The following is a 7,307-nucleotide window of genomic DNA, read 5'->3' as shown; positions in this document are numbered from 1 at the left end:
TTGGTTTTGACATGCATGGTATGTGCATGTTGGTATATGATTCTTTTGATGTCATTACCATGGATTTTTTTGGGATTCGATAGTGGATTTTAGCCTAGTATTGCCATTCCCATATAGCCATGGTGTGATGGGATTGTTCTCAGTTTGAGCTTTGGGTTACTGGATGGTTTCAGAATCTAGGGTGAGGTGGTATCATCAAAAATTCCCAAACACCTAGGAATCTCTTGATCGGTAATGACGAGATACATGGTAAAGCCTGAGGGTGGAGACAGGAAAATTCCTCAAGGATGGTGAAGAAATTTTGAGGCATCCAAGCTCGGTTTGGTTTTGTGATCTTGACACCGGTTTAGGTGAGATCACAGTATGGTGAGGGTGGAGGTGGTTTAACCTCTAGATTCCCTTGGTTTTCTATGGATTGGTTTATCCCATGAGATCCTACATTCATGCTTGGAATATGGCACGGGGGTGATTAGATGAAAGAAATATCTGGTTCAACCAATCTATGGTCGGGTGGTTCATGGAAGTCCCGAACCTAGTTAGATTTTTCCTATGTTTAATAAAATCTAAGTTTCTCTTGCTTTGATGAGTAAATGTACTTGTTATTATGTGGCTTTAATGGTTGTTCTCTCATTGTTATTTATTTGGTTATATGTTGGTTATAAGCATGGTTATATGACAGATCTCAGTCATGGCTCTATTCATGATTTTATTTGTAACTGAATGAATAATGAATACAATACTTAAGTGGTGTTATAAATGAGAAGGAAGTGACCCTTCTTGTTAAACCTTAGATAAGTTTTCAGTCCCTTATATTCAGACTTGCATTCATGACTTGTAGCTTGCATATTTCCTAAGTGTTTAAAAGAATATCTATCATGGTTAGGCTTGGTTAGGTCAAGCCCTTAATCATGTTTTGTGTTAGAGGATTTTCCTTGGTGTCATTTATTGTCATGGAAAGTCTTGTCAAGTTTTGTTGCGTTGGTTTGGAGACCAGCCCTAAAAAAGTCGCTTAAATCTCACAATCTTTGCCATAGAACTAGCTAAAAAAGACGATAGTCTTTCCCTTGCATGTATTGTGGGAGCGACTATAGCATTCCAGTCGCATGCATGCCTTGCCATGGGAGAGACTGAGGGTTTAATTCATTGAAATGTTAGGTTAACTCAAGGGTTGGGCACTTGGAATGGTGGATTAACTCCTGGGGGTCCTGAAGCACCTAAGGGAGGTCTATAAGATCTTGTTTTGTCAACTCTATTTCCTTAAGGTTGAGCCTTATCATAGTATCCCATCATCTCATGTTTACCCCAAGTCAGCGAGTGAAAGTGGGTAAATGTGAGAGGAGGCGTGCTACAATATCTAGGGCACTACAAATCATATTGCTAAAAATTTGGTTAAAGGAATATAAAAAAGCCCCTTAAAACCATTTAAAACTTTTAAATAATTATTTAGAAATGCTAAGGATAAGTTGGACCCAATGTTTGGACAAACATTATATCAAATTCCTTATTCCTATGGTAAATCATACATTAGTCAAAAATACTAGATCATTTAAAAACATATGTCAAAGAATATATTGTTGACACGGCCCATAACCACATCTCCAAACCAACCATTCCAAGAACCCTTTAAATATAAGCACCTCATTTTCTTTGACCAAACCAAAATCCCTACCTCAACTCCATTTTATACCTCGCACATCATTCTCGAGGCTTAAAAAATTAAAGAACACCCCAATCATTTTTATCAAAAAGATGGCTAACCATTCTTGAAAAACATCTTTTATTAAAAGAAAAAAATCAAACATCTTCTTCTTAAACGTTAGGCTCCTCTTAATTTTTATTAATTTTTTTTTTTGGGGATGAATTTTACTTATTGATTAGCCCCCTCCTCCTTTTATTATTCCCTTTTATCTTCCCTTGAGAATATTTTTATATCTATTCAAATTATTTTTAATTTTATATATTTTAATAACTTTTATTAGTTGTATTTGAATATATTTTATCTATTGAATTTTCATTCATTTTCTGTTTAATGCTGATAATTATTCGCTTAATAATATTATTTTTCATTTATAGATTATATATTTAATAATATATTATATTTGAAAAAGTAAGATACATTTCATTATTAAAAATTACAAAAGTGTACATATCCATTTTTTTTTAAATTTGAATCTATGATCCTTTATAAACAAACACATGTTACCATTACACTATATATATATATATATATATATATATATATATATATAAAATATGAAATATGTGTTTCCTCCTTAAAAAGTAAACGCTCAAATTTATAGAGAGTTAAATAGATACAAATATCTAAATTTTAATAATCAAATATTTGAGCACAAAATATCCTTTATCCCAAAAATAAAGGAGTCTCATATATCAATGTGATGTTTGATTTTACTATAATTTCAAAATTATAATTATATATATATATATATATATATATATATATATATATATATATATATATATATATATATATATATATATATATATATATATATATATATATAAAGTTTTATTTATTTATTATTTTTATAAATCTTAATAATAATAATTTTGAATGAAGGATACACTTTCTCCATAAATAAGAAATTATTATATATTAATTTATGTTTAACTTGATTATGTTTTTTTTAAACCATGATGAGAAGATTTGTATTGATTATAACATATGTGCCTAGTTTAACTATACACTAGGGATTACATTTCAAAATTTTCATCTTCTTTAGGAACATCTAGCATAGCATGATTCAAAATTATCCTCTGTTGAGGAATACTAGCCTAACTAACATAATATGGGCCTCTAGAGGTGAGAACCCTTCCGAAATATCCCCAAAAATAAGGAAAAATTGCAATAGATTCGCCTTATTTAACGATACAACCCTTCATTACAACATACTTTCCGAGATCCACATGTTCATTTAGATCTAAGGATTTTTTTTTTGTTGAACGACTTGCATTAACAAAGTCCTTCAAGATTAGGACCAAATTGTTAACCATAGATTGCAACTCCTCAACCTATTGATGTAAGTGAGATATTTCATCTTCTTGCTTGTCCACTTTGCCTCTAATTCCCAACCATAATTGAATCACAATGGATGCCGAGAGAGATTTTTCATTATGGTGAAGTTTAAATTTCATAATTTTAATTTTCATGTCATCCAACTTATTGTTGAGTTTAACAATGGAAACATTCAAACACCGAGTCATTTTTAACTAAGGAAAATATAGAGAATGACTAACCCAAATACCAACACAAGACAACATGATAACCATGTGAACAAAAGGTGCATATCCACCCATAACACTGTGTGTCAATATAAGGGGTAGCACACTCAAAGAATGAAGCAACCTAGCTAACAAATGAAGATAATGATGGAACCCCTTTCGAGAGGAGGGATTAACATTAAACTCAAAGGAGCACTGAAATTCTAAAACTTGGGTTTCTTTCATAGCTACCAAATCCCTCCTTGCAGGAAGCATCAGATGTAGCACACATGATTGATTCCATAGAGAGAAGCTAGTGGGAGGAAAAAAATTAGAATACAAAATTAGGAAGTTATCTAATTTCTAAAATGAAAGACCACACAGGATGAATCATCATCATATAGAGCAGATCTCAGCAATCAGATCATCTTGCAAGATTGCATTGCTATCCAACGCTCCTTATCCATCATTTCAAAACAAAAATTCATTAATTCACTATGTCATGGGTTGATGTAATAGGTGATACGCCCATGTCAGCTTGTACTAAAATCTCCCAAAGAGATAATGTGTTTGTGTGAACCTGAGATACTACATATCAAAGCTTTACATGTATAATTGAATTTTGGGAGCATGCCACTTATATAGCCCCCCTGCCCTCATTTTTATTTTATATTTTGAACCATAGATTAATCTTAGGGAACAAATGAAGTCCTTATTTTGCCATCCACCATTAAATCACTAAACTTCAAGGTAAAACCTTCATTTGCACTTTGATTTTTTATTTTTTTAATTGTGTAATACATGATAATAATTGACTGAGGGGATTTGTTTTTTGACCTTTCTCATGTATTCTAATAAATTCCCTAGAAGATTATTCCCCGAGGAAGATCCTTTAAGCATATGATGGATTATTATAATATATTCCCCCATCACAACATGAGAGTGAACATTAATTTCTTAGTTAGAAGAAGGCCTTGTAAAAGACCTTAGGCTTTTTCGTAATTATTTTTCATCTTTCCTAGACCCCATGAGTACTTCATTATTTTAGTTCCTACGGGGTCATAGATTACCCCACCCCTAACTTGACTATAATTTTAAAATTAAATATTATTATTATTTGTTACATATATACAAAATAAATTTGAAAATATTTCAATAACTTCAGCCTGGGAAAAGATGGAGGTCTCGTGTTGCCCTAGGGTTTGGTTTCTCTGTAGTCCTTTTCTAGGTGCCACCATTGGTCTCACACTCATGAGCTGTTGTGAAAAAAAGCCTTGGAGCAATGGAGAATCCATGCACATCCTACATGGCGATGCTCAAAGGGAGATTTTGGTTCATTATCCTGCGGAAGGGTCAAACCTCATTATTTTTCATAGACAATTCTCAAGGGTAAGCGGCTGCTCTACTTTTCTAAAATAATTTATGTATGGGCTCCCTATGAACCTGTAGAGAAGGAAAAATACATCAAAAATATGTCTAAAATTTGATATAAACCAGTGGCGTGGATTATCATGGTGATCACGGCAAGCATACCCTACGGGATTGTTTATCGGTCATCACCCCTTCCACGCACATGGATCTAATATTATTACTCCTAGATTGCATTTTATCTGAGGCTAGAAGAGACTAGAGAATGAAGGAGGAGTCGATCCACTCCTTACATCAATTGTATTGAAAGAAATCCCATCTAGGGACAAAAGGCACCATCTGAGGTTGGAGGCGATCCAACCCTCAATATGCACATAGAAAACGAGGACCTTCTAGATATTCACAAAAACCTTATCTGGTAGACACATACTGATCTAGGTCAATGATTAGTACTCAATGGAAAGCATCAAAAACAAGATTCAATAGCATGAGGGGATCCCAATAGAATAGAAAAATCTCATCTCGGAAATGAAATTGTTACAAGGAAAGTAGGATCTCAAAGATTACAAGATAAGAAGAGGCTCCACTCTTTCCTTGCTCTTAGGACTACGCAATGGAACTGGACCTAGCCCATTTTTCTCCTACAAAGAAGCAACCAAGGAGGTGTTGGACACGTTAAGGTAGTCTCCCCTATTGGGACCTTTCTCGGGCCTTACTTAGTGGAAATGTTGGATTGATGGGGCCTGACCCAAGTTCAACATTATCTACGCCAACAAGAAAAACCTTAACTGTTGGCCCTTTCAGTAACAACTTGCGTAGCACAAGCTGCAGCCTCACCCTAAGTAGTATTGGGGGATGACATAACTAGGTTTTTGCATCTAGAGGCCTGTGTGATAGGCTTCTGCAGTCCTAGGGCTTAGGTTTACCTCCGTAAACCCTTAACCCTTACAAATAGACAATTACTGTAAATGTGCTTAAACAACTTCCATATCGTCGCAAAGGCTCTTAATCATTCATAACATGCATAAATATTACTAATATACTATTTTCACGCACCAGATGAGAATTAATTCATATAAATTATAACACAGAGTGAAAATATAGAAACTTTCAAAAGTGAGAAAGAAGACACAGATGCATCAGAATTGGCTCAAAACTGTCTTTATTAAGTATAATCAATTCACTACAAACTTCATTTCCCTACGCACTCAGTTGCAGGGGCCCGCACACTTAGCATGCATACTTGCCAAGGTCTCTGCGCACTTAACTGTAGGAGCCTTCGCGTTTCCCCTAAGTACAGGAAACAAACCTTTCCTACCTTAGCTTACTACGAGACCATTTGTTGGCTTGATGGGGCTTGACCCAGGTTCAACGTTATCTGTGCCAACCAACAAAACCCTAACTACTCACCCTTTCGGGAAAAACGGGCATAGTGCAGGCTGAAGTCTCACCTAAAGTAGTATTAGGGGATGATAGAACCAAGTTATACATCCAAAGGCCTATGTGATAGGTTTTTATAGTCCTAGGAATTAGGTATACCTCTGTGAACTCTTAACCCCTCAGAATAGACAATTACTGTAAATGTGCTTAAACAACTTCCAAATCTTCATGAAGGATCTTAATCATTCATAACATGCATAAATATTATTGATCTACTATTTTCACACACCAGATAAGCATTAATTCATATAAATTATAACACAGAGCGAAAATACAAAAACTTGCAGAAGTAAGAAAGAAGACACATATGCATCAAAATTGGCTCAAAATTGTCTTTATTAAGTATAATCAATTCAGTACAGACTTCCTTTCCCTGTGCACTTAGCTACAGGGGCCCGTGCACTCAGCGTGTGGGCTTACCAAGGTCTCTGTGCACTCAAATGCAGGATTCTTCCCCTTTCGCCTAAGTATACAAAAAGACCTTTACTACCTTAGCTTACTTGCCCTTACAAAAAATTATTTTTTTTTAGCTACCTCTTAGAATCGCTATAACTCAAATATATATAACATTTTGCTTACAATACCATGGTCCATAGACCATGGGCGGGTCTCAAAATCTCCCTATTACTTACCCACCTAAGGGACTAAAGCCCCTTTAACTCATACTATATTCGCACTCCATTTCCACATTTCGCGGAGACTTTACATGCTTACAAAGAGATATTACAAACTTTACCCAAATTTTGACCAAAACTTAACCCCAGGGACCCCATCTGAATAGGCCCCTAACACAAATTGGGTGACTCGCCCTCGATTCACTCGAATAGCACTGCAATCTTGTCTTGGAGTTTGTGGAACTCCATCTTCAAAAACTACAAATCCATTGTACCCTGCACCGCAGTCTACTATACTTCTTCAACCAACTTCTCTGTAGGGGCCTTCCACTATAAGGCCCATTGTCCTTTATGTCTGTTGGATGGTCTTCAATTTTTCTTAAACTGATAGAGTAAGCTGGATTTCTTCCTCTATCCATGGCTGTGTTCTAGCCCTCAAGATGGCTTATTTATGACACAACTCTTCAATCTCTGTCTATGGTTGTTTTCCTTCCTAGAGTCAGACGAAGCTCTAAACTGGTGCCAAATTTCACCCAACCAGCCTGAGTTCATCAAACTACTGCTACTTCTCCTGAATATCAATACTGATATTCTATAGAGTGGGATCCTCCTGCAAATATGTCCAGAGTTCCATGGCCTGCTCGAATAAAGTTGTGCAGTCCT

Source organism: Pinus tabuliformis, chromosome 6 (genome assembly GCF_031772625.1).
Source record: "Pinus tabuliformis cultivar Carrire ecotype Pingquan chromosome 6, CPIR1, whole genome shotgun sequence".
Taxonomy (NCBI): Eukaryota; Viridiplantae; Streptophyta; class Pinopsida; order Pinales; family Pinaceae; genus Pinus; species Pinus tabuliformis.
The sequence above is the reverse complement of the archived record's forward strand: the minus strand, read 5'-3'. Positions refer to the sequence as shown.